This window comes from Xenopus laevis, chromosome 4S (assembly GCF_017654675.1).
Source record: "Xenopus laevis strain J_2021 chromosome 4S, Xenopus_laevis_v10.1, whole genome shotgun sequence".
In the NCBI taxonomy this organism is placed as follows: Eukaryota; Metazoa; Chordata; class Amphibia; order Anura; family Pipidae; genus Xenopus; species Xenopus laevis.
In genome coordinates, this window is record NC_054378.1 from 41,092,634 (window position 1) to 41,119,924 (window position 27,291).

The 27,291-nt window shown below is 42.4% G+C and overlaps 1 long non-coding RNA gene across 1 annotated transcript; it reads right to left on the reverse strand.

Annotated features, from left to right (window-relative positions):
• Positions 1 to 982: 982 nt before the first annotated feature.
• LOC121393238 lies at positions 983 to 22,368 on the reverse strand. Its single transcript, XR_005960880.1, has 3 exons — positions 22,356 to 22,368; positions 7,451 to 7,452; positions 983 to 1,153 (listed from the first exon to the last, which is right to left on the reverse strand). It is a non-coding gene; the product is annotated as an uncharacterized LOC121393238 (long non-coding RNA).
• Positions 22,369 to 27,291: the final 4,923 nt, after the last annotated feature.

The following is a 27,291-nucleotide window of genomic DNA, read 5'->3' on the forward strand; positions in this document are numbered from 1 at the left end:
CAATATCTTTACTTACTGGGTGGCACTATCTACATAGTATAGCCATGACGGGCAGGGCAGATGACCAGTCCCTTCCCAAGCAGGCAACTGCATGTACCACCAATGCAATTTAGTATTTGGCATGGGCTACTTGCAGACCTAAATTTGCTAGTGTTTTGGCTGAGCCAATATGTGAAGCCTGTAAGACTGCAGCAGTCACTGCACAATTACAATCCCACACAGCCCTACCAGCCAGCTCTGCGACAGCTACGGCTAATCAAACGAGCTTGGATCTGAATTGGTGTGCGCTCTATCTCTAGCGGGTCTACAAAACCCAGCCAGAATTCCAGAGACTCTAAATAAGGTCCTACAGCACCTATCTACACAGCCTCACAGACCGGTCACTTAGCAGTCGGCCACAAAGCGACCTCCCCTTTCCCCACCTGTTTTGCCTGATGAACAGGAAGAGGCATCGGAAAGAGGGACAGATCCTATCCGCAGATGAATAGGATCAGGATACCCCTAGATCACAATGAGAGGTCGAGAGCCTGATTCAGGCACACCCCACCTTTAGCAGAGCGAACCAAAAAAAAAATTTAAAGAGGCAAAAGAAGTCTTCTTGTGTCTTTCCAGCCTATGAACAGCTGGGTGACATTGTTAAAGCACAATGGAAAACGCCAGACCATAGAGTCCAATTTTCCATCGCTTTACTCAAACTTATCCTTTTACTTTACAGACCTTGGTCTTCACCCCCAGCAGTGGACCCACCGGTCTCTAAATTGTCAAAGACCACCACCATTCCAGTAGCCGATGCGGCTTCCTTTAACGATCTATCGACAAACGTCTTGAGGGTTTCTGCAAGTCGATTTTTACAGCAGCAGGCGGAACTCTCCGACCTATTATTGCCACCCCATGGGTATCCAGGTCAATGGAAGTTTGGGTGGAACAGGTGGCCCAACCCATGTATCAGAAGACCCCTCCACAGACCTCTTTCTAGCTCCGATAGCGGACACAAATATATATAAATTTGCATAGCAGTCCTGGGCGCGGCTAAGCTCGTCACAAGGGCTTCGGCATAATCCATTGCAGCCAGACGTTTCCTTTGGCTAAAAAACTGGTCAACAGATCTTACCTTGAAGTGGTCTCTGCTTGGTCTCCCATTCTCGGAAAACAACTTTTTGGTGCTGAACAGAGACGGTAAATTCTCAAGCTACAGGAGCACTTTACTTTTGCAAGACAGACCCATGAGGACTACCTTCAAAAGGCAACCATTTTTTTCCGTCCCTTTCGCCACAATCAGAGACAGAGGTCCCAACATGAAAAGCAACAAGCTCCGACCCGCCCCAGATTCCAGTCAAGGCAGAGCACTTGGTCAGGAAGCAGAGCAGCACCTAAGCCCGCACAGGACAAAACAGCCTCCGCATGAGGAGGTGCCCACCCCTGAAAGCTAACCCCTTGGCGGACGCTTAAGTCACTTTCGGGAGGTGTGACGGCATAGAGTACTGGACCCCTGGGTCCTACAGATCATTTCTATCTCATAGAATTCGCTCAGCTACCTCCGGGGTGATTTTCCATCTCAAGGCTCCCTACCACAGAACCCAGGCACTCAGCGTGCCAAGGGGTTCCACACGCCCTGACTGCCTCCACGGTAGTAATGGCGGTCCCTCAGAGGTAAAAGGGGCTTCGGTTTCTACTTAAACCTGTTTATAGTACCCAAAAAGGATGGATCTTTTCACCTGGTGCTAGACCTAAAGGCACTAAACGACCATGTAAAGAAGCACCACTTCAAGATGGAATCCATCCAGTCAGTCCTAATGTCCCTGGACATAGAGGATTTCAGGGCGGTGATCGACCTCAAAGATGCATACCTGCATGTCCCCATACATCCCAACCACCACTGGTTCCTTCACTTTTCAGTGGCAGGAGAACATTGGCAATCCCTGGCACTCCCCTTCAGACTATCCTCCGCGCAAAGGCTATTCACAAAGGTCATGGCTGCGGCTCTAGAGGACCTGCGACTGCAGGGAGTGAGTGTCATACCATACCTGGACGACCAACTGGTAAAGGCCCGTTCCATGGCACTGGCCACAACGCATCTCCAGACACTAATGCTGTTAGGCTGGCAGATAAACTTCCAAAAATCTCGATTCATACCTTCTCAGAGTACAGAATATTTAGGGCTTGATCTAAATTCTTCATTGGGAAGAGCCTTCCTTCCCCAATCCAAGATCAACTCAATGCAGGGGCTCCTGTGAGCTCTGCAGAAAACGGATCAGGTACCTTTAAGGTTTCGATGAGAGTGCTAGGGACTATAGTGTCATCCTGCGATTCCATATGCGCAGCTCCACACCAGAGCCTTACAGAGCCTTATTCCAACACCAGAGGAGGAACTGAGTGAACCTAAACTGCAGGATTCCCCTATCAGAACTAGTTTGAACCTCTATCACTTGGTGGCTTTGACCAACAACACTTCCGTCAGGAAAACCCTTCCCCAATCACCAGTGTACAGTCATCACAACAGATGCCAGTCTACAAGGTTGGGGAGAAGTATTGGGAGACCTAACCGTACAGGGACGTTGGTCACAGAAAGAACTACTCCCCATCAACATCCTGGAATTAAGAGCAATCTCCTGTCATTGCTCCAATGGTCAGGCAGAATTCAAGATCTACCTGTAAGAATACAGTCAGGCAATGTGACAGCGTTGGCTTACATCAACCACCAAGGAGGCACAAGGAGTCAAGCTGCCCTCGCAGAGGCACAGCAAATTCTTCTGTGGGTGTAAAACACGGTACCAGCTATCTCCGCAGTTCATATCCCTGGAGTGGACAACTGGATAGCAAATTTTCTCAGCCGAGAGACCTTAGATCAGGAAGAGTGGAGCCTACACCCAGAGGCTTTTTCAACTGATTCTGGCAAGGTGGGGCACTCCGGAAGTAGACTTAATGGCATCCAGGTACAACAACCAGCTTACGAGGTTCTTCACAAGAAGCAATGACCCTCTGGCCCTAGCATTGGACACACTGGTGGTTCTGTGGCAGTTTCACCTAACATATGTCTTCCCACCACTGGCACTTCTGCCAAGGGTAATCAAGAAGAGTAGAAACAGTTCTAGTGGCACCCTACTGGCCACACCACACTTGGTTCGAAGAGCTCATAAGTTCATCAGTGGACATGATTTAAAAGAGAAAAAAGTACCCCACTAGCTTCAAAACTCGCTCAGCAGTCTCTAGTAGTTAAAACTACCTATTTAAAGTCTCAGTTGCATGCAATTTTACTAATTACTTTATATAAATCCCAAAAAAAATTGTGCTTGTGCTATGATAAAACTGATTAAAATCTAATGATTATGAATTCATTAAATAATTGTGATACAGTTCATTCTATTATATATACAGGAGTTAAGAGAATTAGGTACACATATACCCTTAGCTGTAGCCAATTCTTATTCCACGATAGTGTATATCCTTTTACTACAGGATATACAGTGGTGTGAAAAACTATTTGCCCCCTTCCTGATTTCTTATTCTTTTGCATGTTTGTCACACTTAAATGTTTCTGCTCATCAAAAACCGTTAACTATTAGTCAAAGATAACATAATTGAACACAAAATGCAGTTTTTAAATGAAGGTTTACGTTATTAAGGGAGAAAAAAAACTCCAAATCTACATGGGCCTGTGTGAAAAAGTGATTGCCCCCCTTGTTAAAAAATAACTTAACTGTGGTTTATCACACCTGAGTTCAATTTCTGTACTCACCCCCAGGCCTGATTACTGCCACACCTGTTGCAATCAAGAAATCACTTAAATAGGAGCTACCTGACACAGAGAAGTAGACCAAAAGCACCTCAAAAGCTAGACATCATGCCAAGATCCAAAGAAATTCAGGAACAAATGAGAACAAAAGTAATTGAGATCTGGTAAAGGTTCCACGGGCTCTTGTGAGCTTTAGTATCAGATAGATTAAGCAAAGAACCGAGCACTGGTTGAGGTTTGCAAACTCCCCACCCCCTCCACTACTTTGAAACCCAATTGACTTAAATATAAATAGTTTAAAGTTAAAAAGGACTCAGAACGCCGACGCGCGTTTCGCAATACTGGCTTTGTCAAGGCGTCTTGACAAAGCCAGTATTGCGAAACGCGCGTCGGCGTTCTGAGTCCTTTTTAACTTTAAACTATTTATATTTAAGTCAATTGGGTTTCAAAGTAGTGGAGGGGGTGGGGAGGTTGCAAACCTCAACCAGTGCTCGGTTCTTTGCTTAATCTATCTGATACTAAAGCTCACAAGAGCCCGTGGATTTTTGTTTTTTTAGGCCTATATAGTTTTCTTCCAGTCTAGGACTAGATTAAAATTTGAGACCACAGTCCCGGGTACTCTGCCTTCTTTGACTTTGTGGTGTCCCAGGGATAGAAATAATTAGGTAGTAGATTTGGGACAACTCCACCTCCTCCTCTTTTCCATTTCTGACTTATCTTCTGAACCTGAGCATTGTGTGTTTTTTTAATATTTATCCTATTTATTGCGGTCTCTATTTAATCAATTCTCTCAACTTTAATTTATTGCTAAGCACTATCGAGCACTTTCAATTTTATGAATTTTTGGTCAGTCCGGATGAAATTACTTTTCATTAATTATTAAGCACTTGCACTTTAAAGTTTTTTTAACTTAAAGTGATTGGTGGGGGTTACTATTAACTATTATATATCCTGTAGTAAAAGGATATACACTATCGTGGAATAAGAATTGGCTACAGCTAAGGGTATATGTGTACCTAATTCTCTTAACTCCTGTATATATAATAGAATGAACTGTATCACAATTATTTAATGAATTCATAATCATTGGATTTTAATCAGTTTTATCATAGCACAAGCACAATTTTTTTTGGGATTTATATAAAGTAATTAGTAAAATTGCATGCAACTGAGACTTTAAATAGGTAGTTTTAACTACTAGAGACTGCTGAGCGAGTTTTGAAGCTAGTGGGGTACTTTTTTCTCTTTTAAATCATTAACTTGTACTGACTAAGGTCAGACCTCCGCTTCTACCGCAGGATAAATTTATTTAACAAGGGATCACCTTTTTGTTTGATTGTTCATCAGTGGACATACCATTCCACCTTCCAGACAGAATGGATCTGTTATCTCAGGGACTGATCCATCCACCCGAGTTCACCATGGCTGGCTTTAACGGCATGACACTTGAAGCCATAATCCTAGCCAGATCAGGAGTTCCAAAAAAGGCCATACCGACCTTACTAAGGGCCAGAAAGCCTGTCTCCGCACGCATCTACCACAGGGTATGGAGGACATTCATATCCTGGTGTAAATCTAAAGCCAAAGACCCACAGTCCTGGGACGAAAGTAGCCTATTGTTATTCCTTCAGGAGGGTTTAGAAATAAGGGCTGGCACTCAGCTCACTGAATGTTCAGGTATCAGCCTTATCTATCCTTTTTCAGCAGCGGCTTGCAATGCTGCCCAACATCAAGACCTTCCTACAGGGAGCATTGAGGATGATACCTCCATACCGTCATACAATCCCTCCCTGGGATCTCAATATGGTACCTTCTGTATTGCAGGAGCAACCGTTCGAGCCATTGGATCAATTCCATTACCTCTGCTGACTCTTAAGGTAGTTTTCTATTAGCCATCACTTCGGCTAGACTAGTTTCAGAACTAGCAGCTCTATCCTGTCCTCCACCATTTCTGATTTTTTCCAAGGACAAGGCGGTGTTGAGACCTACCCTGGATTTCTTCCTAAGGAGTTCCATCTTAACCAGGACCTGGTGGTTCCTTCATTTTGTCCTGAACAAAAGACAAATTTGGAACAGTTACATACGTAGATGTGGTTCGTTCTCTCAGAACATACACCAGGGCTACCAAGAGTAGAAGGAAGCTAGACAACCTCTTTGTCTTACCAGAAGGACCACGGAAAAGCCTTAAGGCATCTTAGGCCACCAATGCAAGATGGATTAGGTCAACAATCTTGAAGGCCTATGAGGTACGAGGTAAAGCCACACCCTTCCGGGTTCAGCTCTTTCTACTTCTTCACTCAGCACTTCTTGGGTGGTTCGCCTCCAGGCTTCAGCAGAACAGGTCTGTAGGGCTGCAGTGTGGTCATCCACACACACCTCTTCCAAATTCTACAAGGTGCATACATTCGCCTCAGCCGAAGCGAGCTTCGGCAGGAAAGTGTTGCAGGTGGTTATTCCCTGAACACTAGGGGTAAAAAGTCCCGCCCTCATGGGTAGCTTTGGGACGTCCCCATGGTGCCTGTGTCCCCCAATCTAGGCAAGAGAAAAATAGATTTTTGTACTTAACGTTAAATCCTTTTCTCTTGTCCTACATTTGGGGACACAGGCCTTCCCTCCCTGTATTAGTTCGAGTTAATGTTAATCAGGTAATATCTTATACAATTTTTATTGTTCAAATACCAACATCAAAAAGCAGGTGGTTCATACCGTGCTTAGCTTGCATTGGGGAGGTGCTCCTTCTCTTCACATGGGCAAATGGTAGGGCTCGTCATCTCTTCTTCGGTCAGAAAACTGAGGATTGAGGAGGTAGGCGGGGATGAAGCCCAGAGCAGGAGGAGGAGCCACTTTAACCTTTTAGTGTCCTTTCTCCAAGCAACAGGATCTTCATCCCCATGGTGCCTGTGTCCCCCAATGTAGGACAAGAGAAAAGGATTTAACGGTTAGTACAAAAATCTATTTTTTATGAGAAGGTGAGCAGGGACCTCAATTCTGGGAGGGCAGTGGATGTGATTTACTTAGACTTTGCTAAAGGATTTGATACAGTGCCACACAGAAGGTTACTTGTTAAATTAAGGAACGTTGGCCAGGAACATAGTATTTGCACCTGGATAGAGAACTGGCTAAAAGATAGACTACAAAGAGTGGTGGTAAATAGAACATTTTCTAATTGGACCAGTGTTGTTAGTGGAGTACCGCAGGGCTCTGTACTAGGTCCCTTGCTTTTCAACTTGTTTATTATTGACCTGGAGGTGGGCATTGAAAGTACTGTTTCTATTTTTGCAGATGATACTAAATTGTGCAGAACTATAGGTTCCATGCAGGATGCTGCCACTTTGCAGAATGATTTGTCTAAGTTGGGAAACTGGGCAGCAAACTGGAAAATGTTGATAAATGCAAGGTTATGCACTTTCATAGTGTTTTATTGGCCAAGAGGCGTTGTGACGACTTCCACACATATACGGTATATAGTGAGAGAGAAGGGGTGGATCTTCCTCTTTGGCTTCTGCTTTCTGACCCAGCTGGATATTTCCAGGGAGCCTGGCTACACCAAGGCCCAGTAAAACTATTCTGCCCTAGAGGGACTAGTACCTCTATAGAGTAAATTCGGGGAGCAGAAAACCCTGTGAATGAGGCCCGCTAGAGATAGGATACTGTCTTTTATAGTACTATCTAGGAAAGTAAGATAGGTAGGTTAAGTAGCAAGAGGAGCTTGGCTACAACTGGGAAGGATAGCAAGGAGGTAGCTCTCCCCTTAGATCAGACTGGCCTGTAGTGTAGGGACACTAGGGAATTAGGGCTACAATATTTTATAATAATTATCCTGTAACTGTGGTTGAAAATCTTTATGAAACTAAGTTTCCTGGAGTAGTAGTACCATTACTTTTTTCTTACTCATATTGTATCTGCAACATTTAATTAGCTGCATTCATGTCCCTTACATTTTAAGGACATATATTAATACTTGATGCAGCCATCTTTGCTTCATATAATAAATGCTGATTACATTGTTTCTGGCAGGTAAGAGAGCTCGTTCAGGAGTATGTAGTTACCAAAACAAACTTCATCTTTTCAGAATAGAGAAGGGATGTTCCTATATGGTTATGTAATAAAAAGTGCAAACGTTGGACTTGGATAGGTCTAATAACCTATAGGGACTAATCAGCTGGTAGCTCCTGGTCAAACATATTGCCTTTTATTACATAATCCCAATGCATTTAAATCCTGTTGTGCAAGTAGCAGCAATGGGCAGCCATTTTCCTCTGTTGGGAAAACATGAATAATGGCTGTAATGTTGCTGTACCAAGGACATTGCAACAGATGGCTCAGGATTGTTCTGAAAGTATGTGGTGAGAAGGAAATGTGTTTTTTTTTATTTTTATTTGGCTTTGCCCTTGAAAGAATGGATTGCTGTTAGAAAGAATGCATGCAGGCCTAGGTTTTGCAGAAAGTGATTTGTGTTGTGCCATTGCTTTCATCCCCAAAATTTAACCTAACGCAGGTTGCCATCCCCGAGGCATAACATACTTTTCCAAGGGTCAGCCCACAGTATAGGGAACCTCTGGTTGACCTATGTGCTATTTCAGTGTATTCTGGATGATAAAGTTCAGAAAATAAATTGTAAACGGAAAGTGAATAAAAACAACAATGGTTTCCTTATAGATGAGTTTGTTGTGTAAGGGTTCCTAGAAGCTGGTTCACTGCAGCATATCTACACATGAATGATATGCATGAGATGGTAAAATAATAAAGCAGTATAAAAAAAACACTGCCCATTATATTCTGGTAATGGCAGAGATTGATGGTATAAGGGAAATAGCAATGATAGTGGTGGACAGTATTTGGTTCCAGTATTAACTTTAGTAATATGAGAAATTGTAATTCTATAAGGGAGCTAAATTCAACTAACAGAAGAGCTTATTCAGCTCAATACTACCACACTGTGGCTAAATAATCAGCATCCATTGGCATCACTTCTTACTGTATAGTCATTAAAGGAAAAATGCCAATTTTATAGGTAGTCTTTCTTCTAACTATTTGGCCAATTTCATGGTCATTCTCTCTTTATGGGAACAAAGAGGCTTAAAAATTGAAGACTAGAATATTGTATGTAGAGAAAAGAGACTAGGAGAATAAAGAGGTTGAGTGAGGAGAGGAGAAATAATAGTTCAGAAAGTGGTCCCATGGTCTAAGGTTTTCTTGTGGGCCCCTGAATAAAAACTAAAAAGTCTGTACCCTTGTCTAAAAACAAAAAGGGTTATTTACAAAGATCCAGAAGTGAAAGAGCACTTTGGGGGGCAAAAGCATCCCCCTTAATGATTATGCATAGAGAGCTTCTGTGCAGATTTTGGCTGCACTGAGAACATCACACCGGATTAAAAATAGCAGGGCAGTCCTGTCCCTACCACCCGTGGCTGGCACAGGACAGGGTGCAAAGTGCATTTGTTTGATGCTGGCACTTTTTAAGTTTGCATGGTGCAGTTCAGTTACTTGTGTGAGGGGGTGCTCAATTTTTTTGTGGGGGCAGCCCTGCAAGGTTACTCCACTGTCAGGTAATCTCCTGTAAACTGCATGTCAGTATATTTCAACTCCCTTTAGTGCTATGGTGTGTGATTTGACCATAATGTATGCTCTGATGCATATAATGTAATGACAAAATGACACAATGGTCCTTATGCACAACACTCAGGCCTCTATCTCTTTGCCAAGTGACTCGTGCTGCGTTTTTGGCCTCATTATTTTTATTGGAATCTTTGCTGTCTGCACAGTCTCTCTGCTTTATGTCGATGTTGTTTCTGCCTCCTAATTTGGATTTGATGCCTGAATTATTTTGCCACTGGTTACAGTCCTGTCTAAACCCGACTACTCTTACTAAGGAACAGATACATATACAAATACATATACTTGCTCATAATCTATTAGAGCAGACTAGCCAGGCACATTGGCATTCCCCAAAATTGCCAGGAGCACTATCTATTAATGCACATGCAAGTTTGCGACCATTTAAGTACACCACACTTGGGGGATTGCAATTGTTCCTTTGAATCACTTAATTTTTGCTTCCATACATTCTGGGACAACCCCTGCATTCCTCTCAGACCTACTGCCTGGTCACAGCACCCACTTCCACTGCTGTATCCCTCCTTTTGGTCTTGCTGCTCTTGTCCATCACTAAAATACTCCATCACAATGAATTCCCAAACATTCTTAAAGTGGACCTGTCACCCAGACACAAAAATCTGTATAATAAAAGACCTTTTCAAATTAAACATGAAATCCAATTTTTATTTTTTATTAAAGCATTCATGGCTGTTGTAAGCTCATTTAAAAACCTCAGCTGTCAATCAAATATTGTCTGCCCCTCCTCTATGCCATAGCATAAAGGCGGGGCAGACAATTACTTTCACTTTCCATTCAGCACTTCCTAGATGTCACTGCTCTCCCCACATTCCCTACACCATTTAATTGTGTAGCCAGGGCATTGTGATGGACATCGGGTCCCCCATTCTGGTGCACAAACAAGATTCTCAGATGATGGAAGGCTTGTCTTAATAACAATGTCCACAAAATGGCTCCTGCCTGTTTGCTAGAATTATGAATTCCCAGACTGATGGAAACAAATAATTCAAATAATTTATATTGTGTAATTAAAGGACAAGGAAAGGCAAAAAAATAAAATCCCATTTTTACTATCTTTAATGAAAAAGAAACCTATCTCCAATATACTTTAATTAAAAAATGTGTACCGTTTTTATAAGAAACCTGACTGTATGCAGTGAAATTCTCCCTTCATTTACTGCTGTGGATAGGAATTGTCAGATTGTCCCTAACTGCTGAGCAGGGAAACAATCACACTTATGAACAGCCATGCAGAACTCAAGCAGCTTTGTTTATGACGATCCCTAAGCAGCCCAGACCACACTGAGCATGTGCAGGGTCAGGGTCAGGCCAAGATGTTTAACAAAGTTACAAGATGACAACCCCCTGTGGCCAAATTTGAAAGCATAAATCATTTCTTTGATTAGGCTTTGTGGTGCAGTAAGTTCATGCTTATGTTTAGTATACAAAATACAGCATTTCTAGCATTATTCTATTTTAGACTTTCCTTGTCCTTTAACGTTCATTTTGCTTGACTAATGTGATAAAATAGGATTCTTTATTTGGGTGAAGGGTCACAGATTGAATATCACAGAGGGGTTATTGAAACTTGCCTAGTTAGATCAGTAATCTGATGCATTGGGGTATATATTTATCATAGACTGAAACTGGAACTCGCCACAGTCAGCAAGAGAGAAATTCCATCACTCTCTATTCACACTTGTATGGGACATATTTATCTGCGGGGTGAAAGTTAGAGTTTACCCTTTGATAATTTAGCACAAAAAGCCCATATTAGTGAAAAGAGAACTGTGGAAATTCATTGTGGTGATTGTGGTGATTTTCTATATCGTCAGTTTCTTTTTAAATTACTGCTAGGGGGATCTCCCTTGAGCTACATATGTCTGAGAATCATTCTTTATGGGACTAATTCACTTTCTCAGCCACTGCAGGCTTCCAGGTAACCTTTCAGATGTGTCTTATAATTTGGCTGTTCAGGAGAATTAGTGACACAAGGAAATGCCTCCTAGTTTCATAGGAAAGCGACTCGGAAACCAGTTCCCATGATGAGCAGGGAGATTTGCTGATACCTTTCTCTGCGTTTTTATTTAAGTTTACACTTTGCTCCCCACTTGCTCAGAATAGCAAATGTACCAGAAGTGCAGCTGGGGCCTGGAAAACAACACATATAGCAACCGATGTGTTCACGTAAATCCATGGGTAACTGCAGAGCTCACTTGCATTGCTAACACAGATACAGGCTACTGAGATACTGTATATCAAGTGTGGCAGGTAAGTAAGACACTGATGGTGCTGCTCAGGCAGAACATGTACAGTGTAAGTAGGATATTTTCTGTGCATCTATGGTAATAGGAGCAATATGACATTTAGGGGCACATTTACTAAGCTCGAGTGAAGGATTCGAAGTAAAAAAAGTCGAATTTCGAAGTTTTTTTTTTGGGTACTACGACCTTCGACTATGACTTCGACTCGAACGGTTCGAACTAAAAATCGTTCGACTATTCAACCATTCAATAGTCAAAATACTGTCTCTTTAAAAAAAAACGTTGTCTACCTACTTCGCCACTTTAAAGGAACAGTTCAGTGTGAAAATAAAAACTGTGTAAATAGATAGGCTGTGCAAAATAAAAAATGTTTCTAATATAGTTAAAAATGTAATGCGAATACCGAACCAAATCCTAATTTGCATATGCAAATTTTTACTTCCCTGTTTTGTGACATTAGTCACACGCTTCCCTACCCACCCCTACTTTGCATATGCAAATTAGGATTTGGTTCGGCCTGGCAGAAGGATTTCGCCAAATCCTGCTGAAAAAGACAGAATCCTGGATTCGTTGCATCCCTAATCTTTTTAGATTACTTTGACTACATTAAGAAAGTTGCCAGATACTGTATAAGCATTATCATGGAGTGCCCAGGTAACATATTGCCAGTGCCAATATTTCCTCTAATTCCTTCATGGATATGCGTAATTATTTTCTGTGCACAAACTTCTGTACACAGTTTTTAAAACTATGAGCTCAGGCCAGAATTGCTACAAAATTTTGTGTTGAATCATGAATTGAGGCTTGTTCAAAATAATTATTTTTTGTTCCAAATAATAGCAGTGTGGAATTCAATTAGTGAGGTCCTTCATTCTGTGAAAAATCAGGTGTCAATTATGGCCCTTATTTAAGAAAGGAAAGCAGCAAATGTTGTACATGGTTATAGTGCATTTCTCTCTGAAAATCTAAATAAAATGGGTCGTTACAGACATTGTTCAGAAGAACAGTGTACTTTGATTAAAAATTTGATTGGAGAAGGGAAAACATATAAAGAAGTGTAGAAAATGATACGCTGCTTAGCTAAAATTATCTCAAATGCTTTAAAATGGCAACCAAAACCTGAAAGACATGGAAGAAAATGGACTACCATTGAATGGCTAGAAGAATAAAAATGGCAAAGACTAAGCCAAAGATCAGCTCCAAGAAAAAGACACGATGATACATTTGCCACATTGAATAACCTAAAAAGAAATGGCGTAACATTTTGGGGACTGATGAAAGCAAGATTGTTCTTTTTGGGTCTAGAGGCCACCGTTTCTCAAATGATCCCCAAACACTGAATTCAAGTCACAGTACACTGTGAAGCATGGTGGCACAAGCATCATGATACGAGGATGTTTCAATACATCAAAATACTTGAAGAGGTCATGTTGCCTTATGCTGAAGAGGAAGTGCCCTTGAAATGGGTGTTTTAACAAGACAACAACCCCAAACACATCAGGAAACAAGGAACATCTTGGTTCCAGAACAACAAGATTGATGTCATGAAGTGTCCAGCCAAATCCCCAGACCTTAATCTAATAGAAAACTTTTTGGGTGACATCAAAATGCTGTTTCTGAGGCAAAACCAAGAAAAGCAGAAGATTTGTGGAATGTAACAGGTGCCAGAAGTTGGTGGACTCCATGTAACACAGATGTGCAGCAGATCTCAGAAACACAGTGTATCTGTAGCTGAGAATGGTGTCACTCTCAAGTAAGCGGACATTTGTCTCCTATTTGACAGAATTTGGCTTTGTACTTCCTGTGTGAGTGACTAAGTGGGATAGAACAGGACATCGCTTCCACTAAATGACTCCCAAACGTTCCGCCACACCAGTGACTCACTTCACCGTATTAAGACTGATGTGACTAGTTCCACCGCATCATGAGACGGCGCTCGCTCATAGGAGCTCAACAGCAGAAGTTGATGGAAGTAAGAAATTGGAGCGAAATCAGAACGTCCCACTCCTGATCCACTCTACGGATCATGTGACGCTTTGGTCCCATTTAGCCCACGCCAGTCGCCAGCGATGTTATGACCGTAGCAGGCCCCGCCTCTTGCTGAGTGCGCTTGCGTCATTTACTGTACTATGTTTGGGCGAGTCTGAGTGGATTCATGCTAATCATTCCTACTCAGTTTTGTGCGCGTTCTCGTCTGAGAATAAGCGAAAGTGACGGCGGCGCTCGGCCCTGGGAGAATCATCTCCCCCTCCCAGCCCGGCGCACACAGGGAGGGCTGTGTCCGGGGGCCCCCGGGAAGTTCAGCCTGCTGCTCCACGCCTGTCACCTGTCACCATGGCGACCAACCTGTGGAAGGGCGGCGGGTTGATCGGGCTGGTGAAAGATGCCTTCCAGCCTCACCACAACCATTCGACTGCGCAGGGGGGGGGCCTGGGCCGGAAGACGGTGGAGAAATGTTGGAAACTCATGGATAAGGTGAGGGTTTTAGTCTTTATGATGTGACTACTGGTACAGGCTTCCCTAAACGTGCCCCCTCTCAGTCATACCATCTGTGCCTTTGAAACTGGGGATGATGGCTCATTACTTGTCCTGGTGAGGTCACGGAAGGGCTCATGTGTGTGTGGGGGGATGTGTAATATACAGTAGGGTCCCCACATAAGGTCTGTGTGTGCAGGGCCGGCCTTAGGCCTATTGGACCAGTTGGGCCCCAATCCTCTGGGGGCCCGGCACCAGGGGTGAGCACAGACAAGAATTAACCCAGAACATAACACTGCCTAGAACCCCCCAACTTCGTAGGTCCAGCCTGCCCCCAACTACACAGGTCCAGTCCATCCCCTATTCTGATAATCCGAGCACATCCCAACCTGACTGAGCCCGCTCCCAACAAGTATCGGTCCAACTTGCCCCAATCCTGATTGGTCCAGTCCACTCTGCTATTTCCTTCCTCTCTCTCTGTTATGCCCCTTTCTCTCTCTCTCACTCTTGCCCTGTGTGCCCCTATTTATTCCATTCTCTCTCTCTCTCTCTCTCTCTCTCTCTCTCTCTCTCTCTCTCTCTCTCTCTCTCTCTCTCTCTCTCTCTCTCTCTCTCTCTCTCTCACCCTGTGTGCCCCTATTTCTTCATTTCTCTTTCTCCCTTACCCTGTATGCTCCTATTTACTCTCGCTTTCTCACTCTTACCCTGTGTGCCCCTATGTGCTCCATTTTTGCTGTTCCTATGGGCTCTATTTGCTTTCAATCTTTTGTGCACTATGTGCCCCTGTTTCCTCCCTCTCTCTCTCTTCCCCTGTGTGCCCCTATTTCAATTCTATCTTGGTCCTGTATGCCCCTATTTTCTTATATACTTGGTGTATCAGTAGTCTGCAACACTTCGTCTGGGGGCCCTGCCAAAATGGTCCCAATTGGGCCCCACATTTGATAGGACCGGCCCTGTGTGTGTAATGTCGCCGCGAATACTGCGCGATATATCCCATGTGTTTATTGCCACTCCGGTCCCCGGCAGCATAACAGGCAACACTAATATTGTGACTTCCCTTGCTATTTCTCCTATTTTATTCCCTTCTATTGCCCCTTCTTTCTGCTTTCATTGGAGACTGTGTCCTACATCCTTTTATTTTACCTTTATTTCCCCTGCACTTCCTGCCCCAGCAGAGTTCCGATCTGCTTCCTGACCCTCTTACTTGCCAAGTTGCCCTGGCTGGATCTGGCTATTTAAGTCAAGAAGAGCGTAAGTACTAGTAGAAAAATGCGCAATTGCGCATCTGCGCTGTAGTAAGCGGCGCTCTGGCGTGGTGATGTCACTCAGGCAGAGGCAGGGAGCTGTGCGCCTGTGCTGGTCTGGCGCGTTGGAGAGAGAGGCTCAGGCAGTGCGGGCCTGCGGGGTGCGGCATAACCGGTTCTGAAACTGTGTGGTGGCGGCTAGGTGGTGTTACTGGAGAACAGAAAGAAAGAGGACAGGTACACACTGATCTGGGCTCTTTGGCACAACAGGTACAGACTTGGGGGTAAGGGAAATGCATTGTTTGGCAGACTTCGGAGGGGGCAATATTTTGGGTGCTGCTGGCTGGCACAGGTACAGATTGGGGGCAATATTTTGGCTGCTGCTGGCTGGCACAGGTACAGATTGGGGGCAATATTGGGTGCTGCAGGTTGGCACAGGTAGAGATTGGGTGCTGGTTTCTGGCACAGAGACAGATTGGGTGCAATATTTTGGGTGCTGCTGGCTGGCACAGGTACAGATTGGGGGCAATATTTTGGCTGTTGCTGGCTGACACAGGTATAGATTGGGGGCAATATTTTGGGTGCTGCTGGCTGGCACAGGTACAGATTGGGTGCAATATTTTGGGTGCCGCTGGCTGGCACAGGTACAGATTGGGGGCAATATTTTGGCTGTTGCTGGCTGGCACAGGTATAGATTGGGGGAAATATTTTGGGTTCTGCTTTCTGGCACAGGTACAGATTGGGTGCAGTATTTTGGGTGCCGCTGGCTGGCACAGGTACAGATTGGGGGCAATATTTTGGCTGTTGCTGGCTGGCACAGGTACAGATTGGGTGCTGCTTTCTGGCACAGGTACAGATTGGGTGCAATATTTTGGGTGTCGTTGGCTGGCACAGGTACAGATTGGGGGCAATATTTTGGGTGCTGCTGGCTGGCACAGGTACAGATTTGGGGCAATATTGGGTGCTGCTGCTTGGCACAGGTTCAGATTGGGGGCAATGTTTTGGGTGCTGCTGGCTGGCACATGTACAGATTGGGGGCAATATTGGGTGCTGCTGGTTGGCACAGGTACATATTGGGGGCAATGTTTTGGGTGCTGCTGGCTGGCACATGTACAGATTGGGGGCAATATTGGATGCTGCTGGCTAGCACAGGTACAGATTGGGGAGCGATATTTTGGGTGCTGCTGGCTGGCACAGGTACAGATTGGGGGCAATATTGGGTTCTGCTGGCTGGCACAGGTACAGATTGGGGGCAATGTTTTGGGTGCTGCTGGCTAGCACAGGTACAGATTGGGGGCAATATTGGGTGCTGCTGGCTGGCACAGGTACAGATTGGGGGCAATATTTTGGGTGCTGCTTGCACAGGTACAGATTGGGGGCAATATTGGGTGCTGCAGGCTGGCACAGGTACAGATTGGGTGCTGGTTTCTGGCACAGAGACAGATTGGGTGCAATATTTTGGGTGCTGCTGGCTGGCACAGGTACAGATTGGGGGCAATATTTTGGCTGTTGCTGGCTGGCACAGGTATAGATTGGGGGCAATATTTTGGGTGCTGCTGGCTGGCACAGGTACAGATTGGGGGCAATATTTTGGCTGTTGCTGGCTGGCACAGGTATAGATTGGGGGAAATATTTTGGGTTCTGCTTTCTGGCACAGGTACAGATTGGGTGCAGTATTTTGGGTGCCGCTGGCTGGCACAGGTACAGATTGGGGGCAATATTTTGGCTGTTGCTGGCTGGCACAGGTACAGATTGGGTGCTGCTTTCTGGCACAGGTACAGATTGGGTGCAATATTTTGGGTGTCGTTGGCTGGCACAGGTACAGATTGGGGGCAATATTTTGGGTGCTGCTGACTGGCACAGGTACAGATTTGGGGCAATATTGGGTGCTGCTGGTTGGCACAGGTTCAGATTGGGGGCAATGTTTTGGGTGCTGCTGGCTGGCACATGTACAGATTGGGGGCAATATTGGATGCTGCTGGCTAGCACAGGTACAGATTGGGGAGCGATATTTTGGGTGCTGCTGGCTGGCACAGGTACAGATTGGGGGCAATATTGGGTGCTGCTGGTTGGCACAGGTACAGATTGGGGGCAATGTTTTGGGTGCTGCTGGCTGGCACATGTACAGATTGGGGGCAATATTGGATGCTGCTGGCTAGCACAGGTACAGATTGGGGAGCGATATTTTGGGTGCTGCTGGCTGGCACAGGTACAGATTGGGGGCAATATTGGGTTCTGCTGGCTGGCACAGGTACAGATTGGGGGCAATGTTTTGGGTGCTGCTGGCTAGCACAGGTACAGATTGGGGGCAATATTGGGTGCTGCTGGCTGGCACAGGTACAGATTGGGGGCAATATTTTGGGTGCTGCTTGCACAGGTACAGATTGGGGGCAATATTTTGGGTGCTACTGGCTGGCACAGGTACAGATTGGGGGGTAATATTGGGTGCTGCTGGCACAGGTACAGATTGGGTGCTGCTGGCTGGCACAGGTACAGATTGGGGGCAATGTTTTGGGTGCTGCTGGCTGGCACAGGTACAGATTGGGGGCAATGTTTGGATGCTGCTGGCTGGCACAGGTACAGATTGGGTGCAATATTTTGAGTGCTGCTGGCTGGCACAGGTACAGATTGGGGGCAATGTTTTGGGTACTGCTGGCACAGGTACAGATTGGGGGCAATATTTTGGGTGCCACTGGCTGGCACAGGTACAGATTGTGGGCAATATTTTGGCTGTTGCTGGATGGCACAGGTATAGATTGGGGGCAATATTTTGGGTGCTGGTTTCTGGCACAGGTACAGATTGAGTGCAATATTTTGGGTGTTGTTGGCTGTCACAGGTACAGATTGGGGGCAATATTTTGGGTGCTGCTGGCTGGCACAGTTACAGATTGGGGGCAATATTGGGTGCTGCTGGCTGGCACAGGTACAGATTGGGGGCAATATTGGGTGCTGCTGGCTGGCACAGGTACAGATTGGGGGCAATATTTTGGGTGCTGCTGACTGGCACAGGTACAGATTGGGGGCAATATTGGGTGCTGCTGGCTGGCACAGGTACAGATTGGGGGCAATATTTTGGCTGTTGCTGGCTGGCACAGTTACAGATTGGGGGCAATATTGGGTGCTGCTGGCTGGCACAGGTACAGATTGGGGGCAATATTTTGGGTGCTGCTGTCTGGCACAGGTACAGATTGGGGGCAATATTGGGTGCTGCTGGCTGGCACAGGTACAGATTGGGGGCAATATTTTGGCTGTTGCTGGCTGGCACAGGTACAGATTGGGGGCAATATTTTGGCTGTTGCTGGCTGGCACAGGTACAGATTGGGGGCAATATTTTGGGTGCTGCTGGCTGGCACAGGTAGATTGGGGCAATATTGGGTGCTGCTGGCTTATTAAAAAAAACTGTAAGTGATTAGGTGGGAAATGATCCCACAGAACGGGGGGGGGCGCTTAAATCCTTAAGTGAGGGTGCCAAACTACCTCGGCCCTGTTCTACCCCCACGATAAGCAGACCAGGACCACTTCTAAACTGTATGGGCACCCTGTTGGCTGTATAGTGTAGGTTGGACAGCAACCCCTAAACACTTTCTGCATAATTAAATAAAATACATTTCAAAGCACTTTTGTTATGTGCATACATTACATCTGTTCAATGGTTTTAAAGTTCTTTGTAAATGTTACTGCCGTTGAAAGCATTGTCTGTATGACTAATGTAATAGAAGCAGCAGAAGGTGATGGAGAATTAACTTCTGTTGAAAGAGTCTGACCCAGAGTACACAGAGGGACAAAGAACAGATTTCTATTGCGATCACACGTACAAAATAATTTTACAGAGGCGCTAAGTGTGTATACTACTGCCAGAGGCTGTAACTCCTATGTGTATTGCCTGAAGAAGCGGGTCTGAGTCCGTGAAACGCGTTGTACTGATTGGAGTTCGTTAATAAATTATAAATTTATAAACTTTACAGTCGTTTTGTGTCTGCTTGGAGGAGGTAAGTCCACTACTGCCTCCTCAGATTACCAAGTTTTGGTTTTTAAATTTGTTTATATCCTTTTATTCTTTTGGCGCCTCTGTTCTTTTTATACAATACTATGTCCACCCTGGATGGAGGGTTGATACCCTTTTTCTATCTTCAGAGAGCAACTTCTTAATCCTGAGTGGGGTCAGGACAATCTCCCCACCTGCCTTTACAGTGGTTGCCTATTGGTAACCCTGGTTTGTGAGTATATGTTATCTACTTTTATTTCATTATCCCTTACCAATACATATTACACTATTGGGGCTCTTGGTGTTCCTTTTGTTTAAAATAATTTTAGTGTTTTTATAGTTATGTATTCTGGAAAGGTGCTTAGAATTTATTATTTCTATGCTTACAACAGTGCATTTTACTGATTCTTTATTCATGTTTACAATTAGTTTTACATTTTTACCTATTTGACTTATTATGGTAGTGAGTACTATCAGTACTACCAGTGATTGACTGATTATTGAAGTGTGTTTCAATGAAGTAGGACTGTTGCCCTCCATAGATTGTGTGAAAACAGCTTGGTTTTCAATTCAAATAAGAACTAATTTTTCTAGGGATTCACCGAATCCACAAATTTAGAATTCAGCCAAATCCTTTGTGAAAGATTAGTCCAAATACCAAACCAAATCTGAACCGTAATTTGCATGTAAAGAAGAGGAAAGAAAACCATGCACTAAGCACACAGCACATATTTAAAGGAGTAACATCAAAAAACTTTTTTTGAAAAATTTGTTCGTATACACATCAAAAAATAAACACAAAGACAAATAAAACTTTAAAATTGCAAAGCCTTTATTAAGAAATAACTTACTGAAACTCCACTTCTGCGTCTGTTCAGTTCGTTTTCTAAATAAAGCATTTACTTCTGTAATGTAATGTATACTGATTTATCGTGAGTGCTGTGATTTTGGGGAAGTATATATATATATATATATATATTTGTACAAAATGGAGTGGAGTGCAGACCAGTCCGTGACTTAGTCCAAATAGGACAAATTATATATCAAACAAAAAAGTCCAGACCACTTGCTTAATGAAACAAAAAAGACTTTTACCAAGCAAGAAATTGCAACGTTTCGAAGCTCCCGCTTCTTTATCAAGCATAAATGATTACAATGACATCACATCCTATATAGGGTCACAGGCATAAGTTCCGCCCACACACATATGTAGAATAATTAAGCATAACCCCATGGTATCACATAATATCACCCAGAATGAGCATAATCAAGCATTGCTGACATAATTCTAATAAACACCAGGTTATGCATCAAGTAACTAGTAACAATTAAGTAACAATAACATATATTAGTTTTCACTCAGATTATCAAAACAATGTAACAAATAGGATATGTATTATCAATCAGTCCCAAAGTTACCCCATCTCATTCAATGATTGTAATATACTTATATAAAGGCATACAGATCATATTCTCTATTGAGTCCCTTTGGATGTAGCGTTTGTAGTGTATGGATCCAAAATTTCTCCCTTTTCTGGAGTTGCTGGAGTCTGTTGCCCCCCCGGCGTGGGTTATGCTTAATTATTCTACATATGTGTGTGGGCGGAACTTATGCCTGTGACCCTATATAGGATGTGATGTCATTGTAATCATTTATGCTTGATAAAGAAGCGGGAGCTTCGAAACGTTGCAATTTCTTGCTTGGTAAAAGTCTTTTTTGTTTCATTAAGCAAGTGGTCTGGACTTTTTTGTTTGATATATATATATATATATATATATATATATACACACACACACACACACACACACACACACACACACACACACAAATACAACCCATTATCAATATATTTAAGACAGAGACATTTTGTGCATACTGCTACTGAAAAATGCCTTACCCTTTAAACAAAACAGGGATTGTTTGTCCATATATTGCAATATATTTACCTGGCCAACTACGTCGATTCATCCCATATATATATATATATATAAAACTATGCTATATTGACAGGGGACAGTTGACAAAAGGCCACTTATTCTTTTTCAATTCTTTCATACTGTATCTTATATTGGACCCTCTCCTCTACTATTTTATGAAGAAGATACTCATTCAGAATGTACGAATGTTACCCAAACGACTACTGACACCCTATCTGGTCCTGGGCATACAGAGCCACAGGTAAAACTCTTCTTGTGGGATCAAGTATGTGTCTGTTATGATTTTAGTCTTTTTCTTCTGGATGACAAGGCAGAGTTATTTTCCCTGAGATTAGGGTCACAATTAAATAAATAAGGCATGTCTTCTTTTCTTTGGCTGTTCACATTGTTCCCTTCAATTTTGTTTGTCAGTCGATTGAGGTAAACCCTCAGCCTATGAAAAACATGTTAGTTTGCCTACTAAGGTTCCTTTATATTTAGTCAGCCAAATACTCAATCATCTCTTTTTGCCCCTAAACAAAGCGAGGATTTAAAAAAAATTAAAATAAAAAACCCATAAAAGTGAATTCTAGCACACCAGTCTAGAGTTGCTCCACACCAATATTCAAACATCAGATTTAGACTAGGGAAGTGCACACAGATGTAATTATGCAAGGAGGAAAAGGTAACCCCTAAAAGCTTGTGCTGACATTTTCTGCTTTCCAATAAATGTTGTAGGTTGACTGCCCACACTAAATATGTCTGTGTGCCTTTCTCTCTAAGGCTGTGTTGTGTATACAACCATTAGACCTTATAGCTGGCTAGTCAAGCTGGTCTTACATGCCCAGATCTGGTTGGGCAATTTGGCCAAATTCTACCTTACCAGTCAACCATCTAGGCTGTATGATCTGTTGGGCAGAAAATGCTATGGAGGCTGCCTACATTTGTGTGTATGTGTTTAACCATTGTATACACAAAGGGGCATATTTATCAAGGATCAAATTTCGAAGTTAAAAAACTTCAAAATTCGACCATCGAATTTAAGTATTTCGATAGCCAAAGTATTTTTTCCAGTGAAAACAGGCGTATTCTATCGAAGTAAAGTCGTATTCGGATTTTACAAAAAAAAACTTTGACTTCTCAAAACTTGCCCAAAAGCCTCTAGGAGGTCCTTCATGGGCTAAACAGCAATTCGGCAGGTTTAAGGTGGTGAAGTGTCGAAGTTTTTTAAAAAGACAGTACTTCGTTTTTCGAGTGGTCGAATTTTCAACGTTTTTTCAATTCGAATCTAAATTTGATGGTCGAAGTACCCAAAAATTACTTCGAAATTCGAGGTTTTTTACTTCGAAAATTCACTTCGACCCTTGATAAATCTGCCCCAAAATATCCCAACTGGGAGAAGCAGCTGGTGCCTAGACTTTAAGTGGGTAAGTGAACAGTCTGTACAGGGTCCATATCACATCTTGATATGTTTTTACTGTATATGTAGTTGTATGCATCATTCCTCAAAAGCATGATAGTTTTACTTTCTAGGTCTCTTCCCATAATTGCATGCATTAACTTTCAATTTGTTGCTGTTTTTTTATGAGCCGCACATGTCATTTGGTCCCCATAAGCTACTGACTGGACATAGTTTTGCCCAATTTACTAGTTAAAGGAACAGTAACATCAAAAAATAAAAGTGTTTTAAATGAACTACAATATAATATAATGCTGCCCTGCATTGGTAAAAGTTATGTGTTTGCTTTAAAAAGACCACTATAGTTTATATCACACAAGCTGCTTGTGTAGCCATGGGGGCGGCCATTTAAGCTGAAAAAGAAGAAAAGGATACACAGCTGATAACAGATAAGCTCTGTAATAGGATACAATGGTATTTTACAGAGTGCATCTGTTATCTGCCTCCATGGCTACACAGCAGCTTGTTTATATAAACTATAGTAGTGTTTCTGAAGCAAACACATTCGTTTTACCATACATAATATTTTAATTACTTTAAATATTTTAATTACTTATTTAGTTATTGTTCCTTTAAGAGGCTATTTGAGTAATGTAATAAAATGGCAATATCTAACTAGTTCTAGTAACTAGCAGAAATCAGTTATATGTTTGTTTTCAAACAGCTGACCATTAAATACTACCTGATGATCAGTAGTTATGTGTACTTTAACCTGCACAAAACTTTGCACCTTTCATTAAATTGCCCTCTCTGTTTTTATTTATCTTGATGGGTGTTTATTACTTGAATTCCGTTATTATCTTGATGCGTTCTTTGTTGCGCAGGTGAAAGCAGATTCTGCCAAAACCCACAGTACTTCCACAGAGATACAGAAGAATGAGGAATGAGGAACAATGTTCTATCCATTGTGACAAGAAATGGTACTAACACTGCTGTTGATGGACAATTAAGGATTATAAAAACTGCGAAGAAATATTAACTACGGAGTCTGTGGCTTATACTGTACCACCAACCACATCTGTATCATGCATTCTTTATCTTCTCCTGTCTGATTTAAAGTGATATGATGTCAATTGTGACAAAGTATGATTATCACAACTGCTACCACATGGCATATCACCCTAATCACAGCTATAGTAGGGATGATTCTAGATTTATGGCACATTATTTTGTGTTATGTTTTGATGGAGGATTTATTATTCATGCACAGCAGAAAATGTGCACTTTCCGAATATAGCACATATAGGGCCAAATTCACTAACCGGCGAAAATTCGCCAGCGCTGGCTTCGCGCACATCGCAACACTTCGCCAGGCGTAAATTCGCATGGATAATGCTAATTCACAAAGATTCTAAGTTGCGCACAGGGTACCGAATGCTGGCGAAGTTGCACATGCGAAAATACGCTCAGCAGTTCGAAGTTACGCTAACGGCTAATTAGCATAAGGGCGTGCAGTTAAAGTACAATGGTCGTATATGCTGCAGCAAATACATTACACTACACAAGGCCAGGGAACCTTAATAAAATTATATAGAGGTCTTATATTGCCCTACACATGTGTCCACAGTTCAATTTAGGTGCCATATTTTATCAAATGTAAGGGGGATGGAGGGTACCCCCCAAAAAAAATTCGATCTTCTTCAGCCTATCACCCTTTAAAAAGGAATAGACGCCAGCGTTTTTTGGGATTTTCAACTTTTTTTTGAGGAACTCCTATCTACTCTATTGCACTTCGTCTGGCGATAGAGGAAACGGTCAGTAAAATCATAAACGAATTACGAAATTACGCCAGTAAATCTTTAGTGGCGTCAGCCACTTCGCCCTTTTGTAAATTTCTCCCATATACTTTTCATAGTGGCAACCTGATTTCATTACATGTTTCAGGCCAACATTCTCAAAAAATCTATAGGCTGCTGAGGGAAGCAGCCTATTGTCCTAAGTACTGTATGCATTATTGCATTTGTAATCATTATCAAATTGGGGATTGGTTAGGCACCAGTTGAGATGGTACAACTGCATTGGCCTACACTGGTTTCACATGTGATTCACCCTGGGACTGAGTGATTGGGTCAGCCTAGTTAGGACCACAGTCTTGAGTTCAATTGTTACCTATCTGTAAAAGGTTTTTATGTTCTCCCAGTGTCTGTGAGGGTTTCCACCAACTACTCTGGTTTCCTCCCACTCTCTAAAAACATACAGGCAGGTTACTTGGCGCCTGATAAAACTGACCCTCGAGTGTGTGTGAGTGAATGAGGGACCTTAAGCATCACTGATATGAATGTTGAACAAACTCTGAAAAGTGTTGCCTTAAAATATATATATATATATTTACACCAAAGATCTACCCATTTGCTGACCTCACTAAAAAGCTTTGTGCACTTTAACAAACATGATTAATGCATTCATGGAAAGAAAGATAAGGTATTGTGAACAAAGTGAAGCAAGACATCTCACAAAGTTAAATCAAATTTATTTCTCATTTTCTTAAAGTTTGATACAAAAGAACTATTAATTAACAATAGTTTGCTTAGCGCTATTCAGTGCATTACCCCTTGTAATCTCTTGCCCATGTGGCTTTAATTCTAAGTATTAAAACATTCTAAAAGTTTGAGCCAATTGAATTGACATGTTCTCTAAGGATATTCCTAAATCTTACAATTTTGTGATTTTTTTAAGCAACCTGGAATAATTAAGTTATGTTGGGGTCTCATGAGGACTTGATTCAGTTTTAGGGCATATGAGTGTAAAATGTATTAATGGTTCCTTGCTTCTTGAAATAAAGTAATATGTTAAGAAAATAAACAAAATCTGAATAAACGGGTGTATGAAATAAACTCTACTGTGTCCTTATGGCCTATATGTAAACTGGTAAGAATCTACTTTGCAAATTAACTTTCATAGGTGAGTTTGTGGCACTCCTTTATATGGGTCAGTAGGTTTTAGCTTTGTTTAGACCTATTCATGACAGCCCCAGTGTTCTTGGGGGATATGACCCAGGAGTGTATCACTGCTTTCTATAGGGACTTCGCTGCTGATAACAAGTACTTGGCTAAACAGCGTGCAAAGTACCAATTACCGAATCCTTCTCAAACAATTCAATTGAATATTCAACCAAATTAAAATCTAATTTTCATATATTGACATGAGTTAATAGTTCAGATTCGGTTCGTCTGAACAAATGATTTAGGCATACTAATTTCAGGTTCTGGGTTTTTCTGACTCCTAGGATACACTCTTATCCCAAACAGAATCCTAGATTCAATAAATGTTATTATTTTAAAGCAAAATGAAGGTGGGGCTTTATTTCAAAATTTACATGGGAGAAAGAACTGACAGCAGCCCCCCTCGTTCTGGTGGGTGAATGCCAATTTTGTTTGTTTATTGATACAATAATGATTTTTATCCTATAATACAGTAATTTTGCCTGGTCCTGTGTTTTCAGAAAGAGCCAGCAATTCACAATAAGAGGGTTCACAGTAAGAGGATTATTTATCAAAGACAGATTTCTTATGGTCAGACTTTTAAAGGGGAAAACCACCATTTTTTCGTAGAAAAAAAAAACCTATAACCTTTTTGTGATTTATTAAACCCTGATAGTGTTAAGAGTCCGAATAAAAAAGTACAGGTATGGGACCTGTTATCCAGAGTTCTCAGGACCTGGGGTTTTCCGGATAATGGATCTTTCCCTAATTTGGATCTTCATATCACGTAAACAATAAATACACCCAATAGGCTGGTTTTGCTTCCAAAAGGGATTAATTATATCTTAGTTTGTATTAAGTGCAAGGTACTGTTTTATTATCACAGAGAAAAAGGAAATCATTTTTAAAAAATTGGATTATTTGGATAAAATGGAGTCTATGGGAGACGGCCATTCTGATAATGGCTTTCCGGATAACAGTTCCCATACCTGCACAATTTTAGGGGAGAGTTTATGAAACAGTAAACTGTCACTTTCACCCCTTGATAAATATGTCTTTAAAAAGATTCTATTTATATATATGAGAGTGTGAAAATTCCCACTGGTGATCTCTGGCAAATACTATTTTTACCCTTTGCAAAATTATACCCCTTAAAAGCCTATTTCCACTCCAGAGGTTTTGCTCATGTGGACCAGAATCTTTCTCATTGTTTTTACCCAAGTGATTCTGTAAAAGTTCAGCTTCCAACATTGCCTTGCGAAGTTGCAAAACTGTTCCTCAGGCTTCAGGGGAAAAAAGTTTGTGAGAATAATGGCAAAAATCCAACCAGAAGAATTAATGCTGCACTACAAAACGTTCCATTATTTGTTTTCTTCTCCTTTTTCTTTCATTTGAAATTTTGCTTCTGTGGCATATCTATAAAAAAGAAATATAAAAATCTAAACCATAGGATGGAAATATGCAAATATGATTTGGCTATTCTGCTGCCTGTTTTCTCCCCCCTTGCCGTATCACACAGACTGGTGGATACGTGGTGGAACGGGACAGAGGACAGTACCTCACGCCGAGAGCGCGCGGAAGTGACGTCTTCCTCCTCAACAAGGTTCCTATACAGCGCATCTCTGTATAGGAACCTTGTTGAGGAGGAAGACGTCCTTCCCTGGCTTCAGCATGGGT